Raw genomic sequence first — 17,378 nt, 5'->3', positions numbered from 1 at the left:
TATATCATTTGAAAAAATCTTTCATTCAGTAAGTTACCTTTTCATTTTGTGATGGTTTTCTCCTCTCTGCAAAAGCTTTCAGTTTGATATAATGACACTTGTTTAATTTTACTTCTGTTGGCCATGCCTGAGGAGATAGACCCCCCAAAAATATTGCTAAGATCGATGTCAATGTATTTTTCCTAGGGGTTTTATGGTTTCAGGTCTTAAATGTGAGTCTTTAATCCATTTTAAATTTATTTTTATATATGGTATAAGGAAATAATTCAGTTTCACTCTTTTGCAGGTAGTTGTCCAATTTTCCTAACACCATTTATTGTCTTTATTTCATTGTATGTTCTTGCCTCCTTTGTTGTAGATTAATTGATCACATAACTGTGGGTTCATTTCTGGGCTCTCTATTCCACTGACCTATGTGTCTGTTGTTATGCTAATACCATACTGTTTTGATTACTATAGCTTTGTAGTATAGTCTGAGATCAGTGCATGTCATACCACCAGGTTTGTTTTTCTTTCTCAATATAGCTTTGGTTATTGGAGGTTGTTTGTTTGTTTGGATGATTCTATACAAATTTTAGGATTATTTGTTCTAATTCTGTGAAAAATACCATTGGCATTTTGATAGGGGTTACATTGCTTTGGGAATACATACAAATGACCAAAAGACACATGAAAAGATGCTCAATATCACTAATCATCTGGGAAATGCAAATCAAAACCACAGTGAGATATCACCTTACACCTGTCAGAATGGCCATCATCCAAAAGGGAACCCTTGTGCACTGTTAGTGGGAATGTAAATTGGTGCAGCCACTATGGAAAACAGTACAGAGGTTCCCCTAAATGTTAAAAATAGAATTACCATATGATCCAACAATTCAACTTCTGAGTATCTATCCAAAGAAAACAAAGACACTAATAAGAAAGGATGTATGCACCCCTCTGTTCATTGGAGCATTACTTATACTAGCCAAGATATGGAAGAAACTAGTGTCCATAAATAGATGAATGGATAAAGAAGATGTGGTGTATATATACACACATATATAATGAAATATTACTTAGTCCTAAAAAAGAATGAAATATCTTCACTTGCAACAACATGGATTGACCTAGAGTACTAGGTGTGCTAAGTGAAATAAGACAGAGAAGAACAAATACTGTATGATTTCACTTATATGTGAAATCTAAAAAAGAAAACAAAGAAAACAAAAGAGAAACAAACTTGTAGATACAGAGAACAAACTGGTGATTACTAGAGGGGAAGGGGGATGGGGACTGAGAGAAATAGGTGAAGGGGATTAAGTGGTACAAATTTCCAGTTATAAAATAAATGTCTTGGGGATGCAATCTACTGCATAAGGAATATAGTCAATAATACTGTAATAATTTTGTATGGTGATATATGGTTACTAGACTTATCATGGTGACCAATTCAAATGTATTTAGATGTTGGATCACTATGTTGAACACTTGAAACTAACATAATATTGTATGTCAACTCTACTTCAATAAAAAAGTGACCAGTTAACATTAATTGGTATTATAATTACATTTTCTCTTCATAAAGGCACATTTTATTGATTTTTTCATTATAAAGTATAAAAGTACCTTTTACTTTCAAGATGAGTTCTAAGATTACTTGTTAATGTTAATATGGTAATTTAAAATACGTCTAGATATAATTTAATTTTAATTGCCTAACACAAATATGTCTGATATTCACCATTATGAGTTCAAACCTTTTAGTAAAGATGTCAAATGAGTCACCAAAACATTTTTGTTTATTGCCTCTCATTGAACCCTAAATGCTAACAAGACTTTTTGTTGGAATGAGGGATCAAAGTTTTATACTCTTTAAGAACTAATGCCATAGCTGTTTTATTTTTATAAATAAAGCTCTTTCTGTTTACTTTGTAGTGTACAATTTTTGACTGGCCTGGAAAGAGAAAAATTATTCTTTGGGCTGACAAAAATGATAAAGAGGCTCATTGCTGATGAAGGGAAGAAGACAAAGAAGAATAGAGAAAGAAGGATTAGTTCCTCTTTCAAAAGGGGGTAAGATACTAGAGCTTTCTGCAGGGAAACTGAAGCACACCTTTCTTTCTGAGATTTGAAAGGAAGAGATGCCCTACATTTAAATATCTAGAGTATATCTTCCATTTAAAAATGAACCTAGGGCTTCCCTGGTGGCGCAGTGGTTGAGAGTCCGCCTGCCGGTGCAGGGGACACGGGTTCGTGCCCCGGTCTGGGAAAATCCCACATGCCGCAGAGCGGCTAGGCCCGTGAGCCATGGCTGCTGAGCCTGCGCGTCCGGAGCCTGTGCTCCGCAAGGGGAGAGGCCACAACAGTGAGAGGCCCGCCTACCGCAAAAAAAAAAAAAAAAAAAAAAAAAATGAACCTAGCTATCTTTCTGTTTTTGTGCCAGTACCATACTGTCTTGAGTACTGTAGCTTTGTGGTATAGTCTGAAGTCGGGGAGCCTGATTGCTCCAGCTCCGTTTTTCGTTCTCAAGATTGCTTTGGCTATTCGGGGTCTTTTGTGTTTCCATACAAATTGTGAAACTTTTTGTTCTAGTTCTGTGAAAAATGCCAGTGGTAGTTTGATAGGGATTGCATTGAATCTGTAGATTGCTTTGGGTAGTAGAGTCATTTTCACAATGTTGATTCTTCCAATCCAAGAACATGGTACATCTCTCCATCTATTTGTATCATCTTTAATTTCTTTCATCAGTGTCTTATAATTTTCTGCATACAGGTCTTTTGTCTCCTTAGGTAGGTTTATTCCTAGATATTTTATTCTTTTTGTTGCAATGGTAAATGGGAGTGTTTCCTTGATTTCACTTTCAGATTTTTCATCATTAGTATATAGGAATGCCAGAGATTTCTGTGCATTAATTTTGTATCCTGCAACTTTACCAAATTCATTGATTAGCTCTAGTAGTTTTCTGGTAGCATCTTTAGGATTCTCTATGCATAGTATCATGTCATCTGCAAACAGTGACAGCTTTACTTCTTCTTTTCCAATTTGGATTCCTTTTATTTCCTTTTCTTCTCTGATTGCTGTGGCTATAACTTCCAAAACTACGTTGAATAAGAGTGGTGAGAGTGGGCAACCTTGTCTTGTTCCTGATCTTAGTGGAAATGCTTTCAGTTTTTCACCATTGAGGACGATGCTGGCTGTGGGTTTGTCATATATGGCCTTTATTATGTTGAGGAAAGTTCCCTCTATGCCTACTTTCTGCAGGGTTTTTATCATAAATGGGTGTTGAATTTTGTCGAAAGCTTTGTCTGCATCTATTGAGATGATCATATGGTTTTTCTCCTTCAATTTGTTAATATGGTGTATCACGTTGATTGATTTGCATATATTGAAGAATCCTTGCATTCCTGGAATAAACGCCACTTGATCATGGTGTATGATCCTTTTAATGTGCTGTTGGATTCTGTTTGCTAGTATTTTGTTGAGGATTTTTGCATCTATGTTCATCAGTGATATTGGCCTGTAGTTTTCTTTCTTTGTGACATCCTTGTCTGGTTTTGGTATCAAGGTGATGGTGGCCTCGTAGAATGAGTTTGGGAGTGTTCCTCCCTCTGCTATATTTTGGAAGAGTTTCAGAAGGATAGGTGTTAGCTCTTCTCTAAATGCTTGATAGAATTCGCCTGTGAAGCCATCTGGTCCTGGGCTTTTGTTTGTTGGAAGATTTTTTATCACAGTTTCAATTTCAGTGCTTGTGATTGGTCTGTTCATATTTTCTATTTCTTCCTGATTCAGTCTTGGCAGGTTGAGCATTTCTAAGAATTTGTCCATTTCTTCCAGGTTGTCCATTTTATTGGCATAGAGTTGCTTATAGTAATCTCTCCTGATCTTTTGTATTTCTGCAGTGTCAGTTGTTACTTCTCCTTTTTCATTTCTAATTCTATTGATTTGAGTCTTCTCCCTTTTTTTCTTGATGAGTCTGGCTAATGGTTTATCAATTTTGTTTATCTTCTCAAAGAACCAGCTTTTAGTTTTATTGATCTTTGCTATCGTTTCCTTCATTTCTTTTTCATTTATTTCTGATCTGATTTTTATGATTTCTTTCCTTCTGCTAACTTTGGGATGTTTTTGTTCTTCTTTCTGTAATTGCTTTAGGTGCAAGGTTAGGTTGTTTATTCGAGATGTTTCCTGTTTCTTAAGGTAGGATTGTATTGCTATAAACTTCCCTCTTAGAACTGCTTTTGCTGCATCCCGTAGGTTTTGGGTCGTCGTGTCTCCATTGTCATTTGTTTCTAGGTATTTTTTAATTTCCTCTTTGATTTCTTCAGTGATCACTTCGTTATTGAGTAGTGTATTCTTTAGCCTCCATGTGTTTGTATTTTTTTACAGCTCTTTTCCTGTAATTGATATCTAGTCTCATAGCATTGTGGTCGGAAAAGATACTTGATACAATTTCAATTCAAACAAAATTTTTTTTTAGCTAAGTAGTATTCCATTGTATATATATATATATCACATCTTCCTTACCCATTCATCTCTTAATAAACACTTAGCTTGCTTCCATATGTTGTCAATTGTAAATAATGCTGCCATGAACATTAGGGTGCATATATCTTTTCAAATTAATGTTTTTGGTTTTATTTTTTTCGATATATATCCAGGAATGAAAATGCTGTGTCATATGGTAGTTCTAATTTTTTTTATGAGTTTATTGGAGTACAGTTGATTCACAATGGCGTATTAGTTTCTGCTTTATAACAAAGCGAATCAGTTATACATATACACCTGTTCCCATATCCCCTCCCTCTTGTGTCTCCCTCCCTCCCACCCTGGACCCCTCTTTACCGCTTCCCAGCAGGTGCACTGTCCTCTCCCTGCTGGACTCTCCCTCTCCCTCCCATTCCTCTTCCACGGCCTGGTGGGAGAGTGGGGAGAGGGACAAGAAAACTTAGGGGAAGCAGCAACGTTTCAGCCTTATAAGAGTGAGATAATGGCTTCCGTGGTGGTGCAGTGGTTGAGAGTCCACCTGCCGATGCAGGGGACACGGGTTGGTACCCCGGTTCGGGAAGATCCCACATGCCGCGGAGTGGCTGGGCCCATGAGCCATGGCCGCTGAGCCTGCGCGACCGGAGCCTGTGCTCCGCAACAGGAGAGGCCACAACCGTGAGAGGCCTGCGTACCCCCCCCAAAAAAAAATAAATAAAGAGTGAGATAAGTATGTAAAAAAAGATCCCAGGTACATCGACTCAGTGGATTAAAAAGTTACGTTAAAACACGCAATTTGGCAAAGCTCTTTGGCTGAATGTTTACTGACACTGCGTTCAGAATTCTGTACTGGGGGAGTACACGTCCGCTCCCCTCAGGCACCTTTGAGTCCAAGAGCCATTTGGAGAAGCTAAAATCATAGAAAACTACAGGTGCTCACGCACCCTTCAAAGGGTGTCTACAAACACACACACACACACACACACACACACACACACAAAGGGCACCTTTGGATGTCACAAAGTCCATGGATTATCCAAAGCCTGCCCCTTGATTCCAGTTAAGAAGTTCTAGTCTACTTATCAAAATCTTGAGAATGTGGTATCACTGTTGACCCAGAGATTTCACTACCTGAATAAAAATGTCACATGTACAAAATACTAAATGGAAAAAACTCCAGTTCATCACAGATTATTTTTCTGAATAAAAATGTCACATGCACAAAAAGACTAAATGGAAAAATTTCCAATTCCAGACAGGTTATTTTTCTATGAGGGTAGGAAGTATATGGTAGCCGAGATGCAGAGAAGAAAATAGCCAACTCAGGGTCGTGCAGTGTCACTGGAAGCTTCTTCTGAACCTCCCAACTCGTACTTCCACTCCTCCCCTTGGGGTCTGAGTCTTGCTTTTTTCTTGGGTTTCCCTGGTGGCACAGTGGTCAAGAATCCGCCTGCCGATGCAGGGGACACAGGTTCGAGCCCTGGTCCGGGAAGATCCCACATACCACGGAGCACCTAACGCCCGTGCACCACAACTACTGAGCCTGCAAGCCATAACTCCTCAGCCCATGAGCCACAACTACTGAGCCCACGCGCCTAGGGCCCATGCTCTGCCGCAAAGAGAAGCCACCTCAATGAGAAGCCTGCACACTGCACCGAAGAGTAGCCCCCGCTCGCCGCGACTAGAGAAAGCCTGCGCCCAGCAACGAAGACCCAACGCAGCCGAAAATAAGTAAAACAAAAATCTTAAGGAAGGAAAACAAGAATTCTCGTTGTGCAACCATCCCGACCATCCATCTCCAGAATGTTTTCATCCTGTCCAAGTGAAACTCTGTCCCCATTAAACACTGACTCCCCACCCCCCTCCCAGCCCCTGACACCCACCACTCCACTTTCTGTCTCTATGAATTTGACCCATCTGGGGACCTCACAGAAGTGGAATCATGTAACATTTGTCCATTTGTATCTGACTTATCCACTTAGCTTAATGTCTTCGCGTGTCATCTGTGTGGTAGCCTGTGTCAAAATTTCCTTCCTAGACCCCAAAGCCAGTGTGGACAGTACACAGTGAGTGAGAAGGAAATAAAACCGTGGGTCTGAAGAAGTTCAGATGTTTGCCAAGTGCAGTGGGAAAGCAGTGAATGAGAGGTGTCCTGATCCAGTTTGCACTGAAAGAGGAACAATTGATTTTGGCTGCTGCATAAATGGATGGGGTGGGGATTCAGTAAGAGTGGAAGTCGGGAGACCCAGATAAGGTTAGGAATTTGGCGTGGTAGTCCAGGAAGACGATGTCTGAGAAGATGGAGAGAAGTAAACAGGTTCTCTATATTTGGAGGGAGAATCAGCAGGGCTCATCGGGGGATCAGATTGCGGGGAGGTAGCGGGGCGCTATTCTGTTTACTCTGTGTGCACGTGTGTGCTTATGCCTCTACTGCTGAGACTTAATTGTTTCTACAAAGAAACACTAACCTTTCCTCTTAAAAGTGGAATTGTTAAATTTTCACTGTTCATACAAAGAAATGTCAATCTTTGAAAAATACATAAATGGTCTTTGTATCAATTAGAAGCTTTCCTTCCTGTTTGTGGGTGAATAATATCTGTTGTGTGAATATACACACTACATTTTCTTGATCCATTCATCTGTCAGGGAACACTTGGTTTGTTTCCACAGTTTGGCTCTGAATCTTGCTTTTGAATTATTGTTTGGACTTTGATGAGAAGTATCTCTGTTGTTCAGGATGTGCCCAGAGGTTTATTCTGTCTTCTGATCACTTCCATATTTCTAATTAGCCCAAGCAATGCATACGTAGAGTCAAATCAGTTCATCCAAGGTGCAGGGACTGAGTGTCTCTTTGGTTTGCACTCGTGGACTTTCTGAGATGTTCTAGGTCTCAGAGGCCGTGCAAAGAGTGTCTGAGGTCCTCCAGAGCTGCCACAGCCTGGCTCTCCTCAGGGTCTGCACTGCTGGGAAAAGCACTGCTGCCTGAGGACCTGTGTCCCTCTGCTGTAGACGTTGCATTGTTAGGAGGCAAATGAATTCAGATTTGCGTTCATCATGCTTTCAACCATCACAGCTGATTGGGTCCTTGTATAACAAAACAGAAGTTCACTCTCCCTCTTGGCTAACAGGCTTTCAAATATTAGAAGGTTGGTATTCTGTCCCCATGAAAATTTCTCTTGTATACTGTGAAATACCCTGATTGCTTTATCTAGTCTTCAGATCTGGATTTGCATAATCCCACCCCACTGCACCTTGTCCAAATGTGCAACAGTCGGGTGGGACCCATCTTAAGATGTGTTGGTATGTTGTCCAAAAATGGCGTAAGCAGCCCAGATTGAATGTGATGTTGTAAGTGAGCAGGACCTTGTGGGGCCTTCCTGGGACGGATTCTCCCCATGTCTTCTGCGTGCTTCTTGTCTTTAGAAAATTTTAGCCTCCTAGCCTTCCATGAGTTGGAAACAAACAATTTAATCAGAGAAGGGAGAAAGTGCCAAAAGAAAGGAAAAGAGTCCCCAAAGACCAAATAATACTAGTGTAGCCATTAAACAAAGTCAAGGACCTTTAGTTCCTCCTCAAGGGCTGTAGATACTGTTCTGAGCCACGTCCTTGGAGCTGTTTTGCAGAGACTGAAGCCCCCAGCAGGGGGGAGGAAGGTAACTGCATGCTGCCCACAAGCACGTAGACCCCAGACCAGCTGGAACCAGCCGGTTGATGATGTTGACCTCAGATTACCTCACCACCAACCAATCGGAAGAATGTCCACAAGCTGACCACACACCCCTCAACCTCCTCTCCCTCACCCCACTCGTTTGTAATTCACTTTAAACATTTTTTAAATTTTATATTGGGAGTATAGTTGATTTACAGTGTTGTGTTAGTTTCCGGTGTACAGCAAAGTGATTCAGTTATATGGACACAGGTATCTATTCTTTTTCAGATTGTTTTCCCATTTAGGTTATTACCGAATTTTGCTTTTTCTTCGTGGTGCTGTGTGGCTTGTAGGATCTCAGTTCCCTGACCAGGGATTGAACCCGGGCCACGGCCGTGAAAGACCAGAATCCTAACCTCTGGGCCACCAGGGAACTCCCTAGGTTACTACAGAATATTGAGTAGAGATCCCTGTGCTCTACAGGAGGTCCTTGTTGATTTCCTGTTTTATATATAGTTGTGTGCATATGTTAGCCCCAACCTCCTGATCTATCCCTCTCCCCCACCTTTTCCCTTTGGTAAACATAAGTTTTTTTTCTATGTCTGTGAGTCTGTTTCCGTTTTGTTCAGAAGTTCATTCGTATCACTGTTTTAGATTCCACACAGGAGTGATAGCGTATGGTATTTGTCTTTGTCTGACGTCCTTCACTTAGTCTGATAATCTCTAGGTCCATCCATGTTGCCGCACATGGCATAATCTCATTCTTTTTTATGGCTGAGTAGTATTCCATCACACATATGTACCACATGTTCCCTATCCATTCCTCTGTCGATGGACATTTAAGTTGCTTCCATGTCTTGGCTATTGTAAATCGTACTGCTATACATATTGGGGTGCGTGTGTCTTCTTGAATTATGGTTTTCTCTGGGTATATGCCCAGGAGTGGGATTGCTGGGTCCTACGGTAGCTCTAGCTTTAGTGTTTTGAGGAGCCTCCACACTGTTCTGCATAGCGGCAGCACCAGTGTACATTCCCACCAACAGCCTCACCCCATCTGTCAACACCTTTCCCTGAAAGCCACGGGGGAGTGGGGGCCTTTTGAGCCCTAGGTACCTGGACCCCTTGCTTGTTGCCCTGCCGTAAACGCGGCACTTTCCTTCACCGTGACCCGTGTCCGTAGACGGGCTTTAGTGCGTGCGGGCGAGTGGACCCAAGTGTGGTTCCGTAACAGCGTGTTTGGAGATCAGCAGAACTGTCGCCTCTCCTCCTCTCTCTTCCTCCTGCGGATGCAGTTTAATACAACAACGGCTGTAGCTCTAGTGCAGAAATATCAGTGGGGTGAAGCAGAAGTGCTTTGTCAATACAAGCCTTTGGGCATGAGAGTCCCGTGGAGAAAATATTCCAACACAGATGCCTGGACCCAGCCTCACAGATTCTAATTCCACAGCACTGAGCCAGGGCCTAATTTTAACCTTCTCAATGGACATGCTTCTGATGTGGAAATGACTGGGTGGGATGTGCCACCCAGGCTGGTGCAGTAGGGGGTCTTCAAGGCATCGTTGAATGCAATAAGCAGGAGGGAGGTGAACCGTGACCTGGATTTCAACCAGGCAGCCTCTGGCAGGGCTGCGGCCGGGCCATGGGTCCACAGCTGAGCAGACGTCTGTGTCAGCCTGCAGTCCTCCTGCCAACGGGTCCGTGACAAGCCCTCCAGCGGCCTGGTGCTGCTGCGGATGAGCAGCCCTGGGATCGGAGTTCAGCCCAGGCACCTACCTGCTACATACATAGTGCATGTGCTTGTGAGGAAACCGCCCTCTCCACCAGGAAGCCTGGAGCACATCCTCCCGTACAGCCCTCAGAGGGGACCAACCCTGCTGACACCTTGATCTCAGACTTGCAGCCTGCGTAAATGTCGGACAGTGCATTTGTGTTGCTTAAGCCCGCCAGTGTGTCGTATTTTGTGACGCAGCCCAAGTAAACTGCTACGACCTGTATTTTGAATAAGAAGGAATTCACATGAGACGGTCACTTTCCTGCTTCCCCTGCCTTTATTTTTTTATTTTTATTTGTAAAAAATTATTTATCTCTCTTAGGCTGCATCGTGTCTAATTGCAGCACGCGGGCTTAATTGCCCCGTGGCGTGTGGGATCTTAGCTCCCGGACCAGCGTTCCCAGGCTTTGAACCCACGTACCCTGTATTAGAAGGCGGATTCTTTACCCCTGGAACACCAGGGAAGTCCCTCCCCTGCCTTTAAATTAAGACGTGTCGCTGAGCTTCAAAGAAGAGCCTGTCCTTTTCTGTTAGATTACAAACTTGAGTTTTCTTCTTAAACAGTGCGTTTCCTGGTTGTGGTAGATGTGTTAGTGTTGAAAACAATGGTTGAGAGACTTTAAGAGGAAAATGATTTTACAAATCCTGAAGATGGGTGCCAGTTATCTTGATAAAATTGGTATGTTAAGAGACCCAAAATAAACAGGAGAAAACACAGGCAACTACTTAGGAAATGCAGGATGGGAAAGGCTTCTTCAAGTACAGTGTCCAAGCTGATGAAAAGTATGAAGTGAAAGTGAAAGATTTGAACACAAAATATCTTTTTAAGTGTCTGTATAACAGAATGTGAGAGTAAAAAATTAAGTTAAAAAGAGAAAGAACAGGGATTGACAGATACACACTTTTATATGTAAAATAGATAAACAGTAAGGACCTACTGTATAGCCCAGGGAACTATGTTCAATATCTTGTAATAACCCATAATGGAAAAAAGAACCTGAAAAAGAATACATATATTCTTACATAAATACATGTAACTGATTCACTTTGCTGTACACCTGAAATATTGTAAACGAAGTATACTTCAATAAAAATAGATAAGTGACAAAGTAGGGAAAATATCTGTATTTAATAGAAATGCAGATACAAAAAGAGAAAGCTTTATATTGTAAATCTCCATATATATGAAGAGATCTTAATGAAAGCAAACTAAAAGGTCGCCATTGCTGCTTCTGGTCAACGTGAAATCGCAGGGTCCAGGTTTACCCTCCTAGCTTCAACAACTTTAAAAAGGGGGAAATGTATGAAATGACAGTTTTTCACCTTTTGGAGAGAGGGGTGAGTCGTGAGAGACATCAGCTCACTGCTGGACATCCTGTTCATTGGGATGACTCTGTACTTCTTATTCCCTTTTTTAGAGCATTTCCTCAAGGCAGCTTGTAATAGAAAGACTTCCAGAGAGTGTCCAGGGCAGGGGGCTGGGGAGCCCAGCATGTCTCTGGGCTGGAGGGATAGAGTGAGGTGTTGAGGTGGGCACAGCAGCTGGGGTTCACAGGCCACCCCAGTCTTCTGCTGAGACACGGTCAGTGCACGTGGGTGAGGTGAGAACTGGAGGCCTGGTGGCGTGCTCATGGGCGCACTGCCCTTCCAAGGCGCTTCCCAGCAAGGTACTCCGTGTAGCTGATGTCCTTACGTGGTGAACTTGGAAAATGCGAGAAATGCGCCCTGGAGGTTTGCCAGGCTCAGGCTCAGAGGAGGTGTGGTCGCTGTCGTTCCCACACAAGCAGCATTTCATCGGTGAGAATTCAGGCAGAGGCCACAGTCAGCAGCAGCAAGAACTGGAAAAGACCATTCGTGGCTCTAAGCAGCCACTTCCAAGAGCAGTTTTGGAGAAGCACACATTTTGTGCAGGATTCATTTAATGTGGCAGTTCAGCTGGGGAAATCAGGAATGGGTTAGGTGCTTATTCATTTGCATGAATCATCACTTCTTATTTCCGTTTTTAGAGGATTTCCTCAAGACGCTTGTAATAGAAATACTTCCTCTGTCCCTTTCGTAAGTATCTAAATCTTTTTAAAAGCTAAATCAGTCTCTTGCCAGCATTACAACCCAGGAATGTTTATGTTAAGGACCTGAGAGCTATCTTCTTTATCTCTCTGTCACCAGGGGAGTTTAGGCTAGGTGTTAGGCACTTTCCTCTGAGCTATAAGTACGTGCTTGTCCTAGAGATAGGAGAAGTTGTCTTTCTCCTTTGGATAAAGGGTATTAACTAGCATGGACAACCACCGAGATGACCAGGTGAATTTAGGATGTACTCTAAAAGAATGTATGCCATTTTTATGGTGGTGTCAAGTCTATTCCCATGAGGCAAGTTCCGTTTATCTTGAGAACCTGTATGCAACAGATTTTATCTGCTGAGCTATAAAAAAAAAAGGTGAGGTTGATTTCATTTGCACAAACATTAGTGGTTCACCTGTGGGTGCACAGCACAGTCTGGTTTAATGGTTATTCAACAGTAAAACCGTTTTCTTTCTCTCTACATTTGTAGAGAGGATTTTCTCGGTTGGCGAGAGATTTTTTATTTTTATTTTGTGTGTTCGTTAATTAATTAATTAATGAGACTGTGCTGCACAGCATGCGGGATCTTAGTTCCCCAACCAGAAATCAAACACGTGCCCCCTGCAGTGGAAACTAGGAGTCTTCACCATTGGACCACCAGGGAAGTCCCTGGAGATTTTATTTTTACCTTTTCCCCTAGCAGCTTTTAAGGAACAGTTGGCCAAGAACACAGTTATATTATTTCACCCCCAGTGATAAATAGTGATAAATCATTACCCTTCTGATTCCATTTTTGAAAAATGATATTTTTACCTAACATAAACAGTATCCTCTTTAAGAGGTAAGAGCCCAGGTATCTGTTTTCTGTTTTCGGTTTGTGTGTACGTTCTGATTTTCGTACAGTTTTTAATGCGTTGGTTGTGTAATCTAAACAGCTACAGTTTCTATTTTCTTTTCCTTCCGTGGGCAATATTAGTTTGTGTCATGGCTGGGCATTTATTGTATTCTAGGATTTGAATGAAAGTTGTAGCGTTTCAGTTAAGCGAACATGATACCCTCCTTCCCCTCTCCTGGTGGTGGGGGAATCTCAGATGTAACCCGAAATGTCCCAGGGCCGGGAAAGGACCAGGGAGCCTGGAGACCATCACACAGCCCCCACTTGAGGCCACACCTTTCCTTGATCCCTAACAGGAGTGAAGACAAATGGGCAATGGAGTCCCTGGTCCAGGCGGCACACCCTCGCAGCACAGCAGCACTTGAGCGCCAGATGAGAAGGAGACATTTCATACGCTCACTATCTTGACGGCACGGAGACTTCTGGGAGGCTTCTGGAGTCCGGGTACTTGTCCCGTGCTCCTGGCGGGCTTTGGCAGGCGGACTTCGGGCGTCCGCCTGCGCAGGTGCGCCTCATGATTTGTGCGTGTTGGCGCACGCGCACCGTCGCCGCCCCGCCCTCGCTTCCTGTGCGTGCCCAGGTCGTCGCTGGCCGTCGTTCCCCCGTCTTGGCCTCTTGCGGGCGAGCATTTCGGGGGCCTGCGGGGCGGTACGCTGTCCGGGACGGCCGGCAGCCCGCGGGAGCGGGCTGTGCGGGCGAGGGTTCGCGTGGGCCGGGCGGAGGCTGGAACTGTGACCTCCGAGCTCGAGCTGCGGAGCCCGCGTTTGGGCCGGAGTGGCCGGGCGGCCGGCAGCGGTGCAGTGCCCGACCATGTGCAGCACGGGGCCAAGCGAGGTCCCGGGAGGGACGTGGGCCCAGAGCCGGCTCCTCTGGCCCAGTGGTCTCGGGAGGTGGAGCGGAGGGACCCCGAGAGAGGAGCGCGCCCGAGGAGCAGCCCCCGGACCGGAGCCTCGGGAGCCTGGGGCCGGTGAGCGAGTCCCGACGGGGTAGGTGTTGCGTCTGCAGGCCTGTAGTTGGTTGTGGAGCCTGCGGCCCTTGAAGAGCAGGGCTTGGGGTAGTCCGCCCCGGGCCCCGCGGTAGAGCCACCTGGAGGGTTTGACCGCTTCCCGGAGGTGGAGGGGCCGGGCTGGAGGACAGGGCTGGCTGCTCCGGATGGGGCTCCCCTGGGACTTGTGAGCTCTGGGTGTCCTGGGGGAGCAGGGTCCACAGGCTCGGCCGGGACGTGCTGCGTCCTCCCCTCCGTCCAACCCCGATCCTCCTCCTCGTCCTCCCCCTCCTGTCGCCGTCTCGGCATCTCGCACGTGTGTCTCAAGGCGCGTCAGCACCTTGGTTGTGTAATGTAAGCGTCCGCCGCCCCCCTGGGTTGTGCCCTGTGGAGTCGCCCAGTGTAATCGGTGCAGGATGAGTCTGCAGGGCTTCTGTCCTGCTGCCTCGGGTGAGGAAGGAAGCGATGGGGCCTGAGAAGGGAGATGACTTGTCCTAGACCCTCACCGGGTGTGCACGTGGGGTCGCTCACAGGACTCCAAACTCCTAGGGCAGGTGTTGTGTCCACTTAAAGTCAGCTTTAATAAAAGATGTTTTCGAGCGTCGCACTTAAGTTTGTAAAGTTTGTACAAATCATTGCAAGACTGAAACGCACCTGAGTGTGTCCCTTTATTCTGGGTATCCTGTGGATGTTCTGACCTAAGTTGTTAACAGACTGAGAAGAGATAAACTATAAGCGTTTTTTAATTTCATATTTAATGACGGAGGTTTATTTTAATAGGATTCAATGTACACTCGCTATGGAAAAATAAAGTATCCCCTCAGGTACCAGAGTCACGTGGGAGTTACAGACCTGAGGGTGGTTGCTCCCTCCTTATTCTCACAGGCCCTTCTGAAGGTGAAAGGACGGGTCTCCCACAGGTGTCTCTTGTGGAGCGCGGGGCGGGTGCTCGTGCACCCCGAGCCGCTTCAGTCGTAGCTTCACTGCCTGCGTTTTCCTTCTCCAGGTCCGCCTCCACTGTCACAGTCCTGCACGTTGTTCCAAGAGCAGCGGAAAATGAGTCAGCCTCTGGTGAGTTTTGCTGTTTACGTATTTACCTGCTGCTGTTCTTTTGTGATAACACCTTGGGAGGCGCATAGTTCAAAAGTTAAAATGGGAAAGTAGGAGTCGGTAAAAGATGTGGTTAGACAAAGTGTAGAGGAGCAGGTCAGCACCAAGTGTTTCTGGCAAGTTCTACGTGTAGATCCCAGGATCCTCTTAGAGCCACAGTACAAGCCTCGTGTTCTTGACATTTGTGGCAAAACACCATCCCTTGCTTGACTTATATGGTCCTGCCAAATCACTTTTGTTCTCGAGCGTTAAAAGGTTTCCCTGAGGATTCCGCTGTAGGCCGCGAGCCTTCCTGAGAGACAGCCCCTAACGTGTTGACGTTGGTGCCTTCCTTGTGCTTCCTGTAAGCCGAGAGCGTGCTGTCCAGGGAGCACTCAGTGCATATAAGTTGTCTGTTCAGTAGAACACCGTTGTCACATAGGTACATTGTTTTCAGTGCTCAGTCGAGGGATGCAATGAGGATCATCTGGAAGAACAGCCTTGTCACCCTTCCAGTAAATTGCGCTCTTTGTCTCTTACAATCTCAGAGGGTCGCGCTACACACCATGCAGTGAGGTCTCTGGCAAAGATTCTTGTTTCCCAGCTGAATTGTATCGTGCAGCCTGCGGTCTTGGTTCTGCCCCTCCACGGAACCTGATCCGGTTGAGGTGACCTGGCATCCAGCATACAAAGCAGTGGAGATTTGCCAGTCGTCACCTCAGACCACTGTCGCCTTGCCATCCGCAGAGTCTGCTCTGTTGGTTTCTGTGACAGATCTCTCCTTGCTGTCTTCCTGACTGACTCTGTCTTCCGCCCTCTGTGTGTGTTGTCGTTTCACCCTTGGTCCATGACTCTCCACCCCGTCTGATCTCACCCTCTGGTGCTTTTCACCTCCAGCTCTGTCAGTTCTCCCACCTGGACCAGACAGATGCCTCTGTCCAGCCACTTGCCAGCATCTCTATGGAGTTTGTCCAAAGGGCACCTCGGATGACTAGATCCAGTAGATCCAGAAATGATTATTTACAGCTCCCCTGCCCCTTGCCTTGTCCTGTTGTCTCTGGCGGCTCATCGTTGCATCATCCAGCCTGTCACCTGCCCAGAAAAATGAGTTCATTCTAAAGTCCTTCTCCATCCTCTGTTACCACGTTGTAGTGTGAGGCTTGTTAATGTCGTCTTCTGAATGGTTTTTATTCGTTCTCCTTCATCCCATACTTGCTACCATTAAAACAGCTTATCTGTTCATTTCTGTAGTTACAGAAACTTCTTTTCTGTGCCGCTACCTCTTTCCTCCAGCAGCTCAAGTGTATTCTCCACGCTGAGTATTTCTCCTAAAATATTAATCACAGCGTTTTGTCTGCATGTGGGAAGCACTTTAGAGGTTCCCTGGGTGACTGGACAAACGAGGTTGCCGTTCCGCGGAGCCAATAACCATCTAGCCGAGCACTGGGGGGAGGTCCTAACTCGCCGATGATGCGTTTGGATGGATCTGTGGGGTAAAATCCTGATCGGAGAGGCTTAGGAGAGAGGAGTGGGAGAACTGGGTTTGTTCTGCTCCCAACTTTTTCAAGACATTTTGCTGTGATGGGGAAAATAGAAACTGGACAGTAGCTGGGGTAGGAGCTGAGGTCCGGGGAGGATGTTGTGTTGTGTTGTGTTGTGTTGTGATGGGAGAAATAACAGTGGGAATGATCCAGTAGATGCGTGTGGGGGAGGGGAGAGCTGCTGCCCGTGGTCCTGGAGTGGGGAGGGGATGGCAGAGCTGGGTTGCAGGTGGGGAAGCCCTCCGATGGCTTCTGTGTTCTCAGGGAAGCAGCTCCTCAGCTGAGGGTGAGGGTGAGGTTGGGGGTTTGAGGGGAGAGCAGAGCTCTGGGGCCCAGCTCCATCGTGACCATCAGCACACACAGTGCATCCAGCTGGGAAGACTGTACTTGCCTTCCCTGCCTGAAAAGCCATCTCCTTTCTTAAATGTGGGAGTAATTACTCTTTGGGGAGCCTATATAATTACACGGGTGCTGCTCAGCTCAAAGCGAATTGAGTGCCAGTTCTGGCCACGGACATTTTCTTCTCTGCTGATGGAAGGGTCCCCAGAGGAAGTGTCCTGCTTGCCTGGCTCTTGGCCTCGAGGACCCTTCACACCATCTAGTGTTGTGTCTTTTATCTTTGACATAAGCATCAAATGTCTTCAGTTTCTGCATGTGGTCTTAAGAAGCAATTCTCTGCTTCCAGGAGCTTCTGTGCTCCTCGGGAAAGGCACTTCACAGATGTAATTACAGGAGAGGACGGGAATCCTGCCCGTCGATACATAGGGAACTCCAGAGTGCTGACAAAGCAGAGCCTGCTTTCATTTATTTATTCATTTATTCATTTAAATTTTTTATTTGTTTACTATTTAACTTATTCAGTTTCAGCTGTGTTGGGTCTCTGTTGCTGCGCGCGGGCTTTGTTCTCTAGTTGCGGTGAGCGGGGG

At 45.3% G+C, this 17,378-nt stretch overlaps 1 long non-coding RNA gene and 1 pseudogene across 2 annotated transcripts in view; both read left to right on the top strand.

Moving 5' to 3' along the window:
* LOC308611648 (centrosomal protein of 78 kDa-like) overlaps window positions 1–17,378 on the top strand; it is a 400,758-nt pseudogene that overhangs the window by 13,523 nt on the left and 369,857 nt on the right. The window lies entirely within an intron of this gene.
* LOC308611638 overlaps window positions 11,885–17,378 on the top strand; it is an 87,569-nt gene continuing 82,075 nt past the window's right edge. The window contains exons 1-3 of the long non-coding RNA XR_014014992.1: window positions 11,885–11,939; window positions 13,134–13,281; window positions 14,829–14,893. This is a non-coding gene — a long non-coding RNA (uncharacterized lncRNA). The remainder of the gene's footprint in view (window positions 11,940–13,133; window positions 13,282–14,828; window positions 14,894–17,378) is intronic.

The sequence above is a fragment of the Mesoplodon bidens genome (genome assembly GCF_964165515.1).
Source record: "Mesoplodon bidens genome assembly, contig: HAP1_SCAFFOLD_118, whole genome shotgun sequence".
In the NCBI taxonomy this organism is placed as follows: Eukaryota; Metazoa; Chordata; class Mammalia; order Artiodactyla; family Ziphiidae; genus Mesoplodon; species Mesoplodon bidens.
This window is presented reverse-complemented; position numbering and strand designations above follow the sequence as displayed.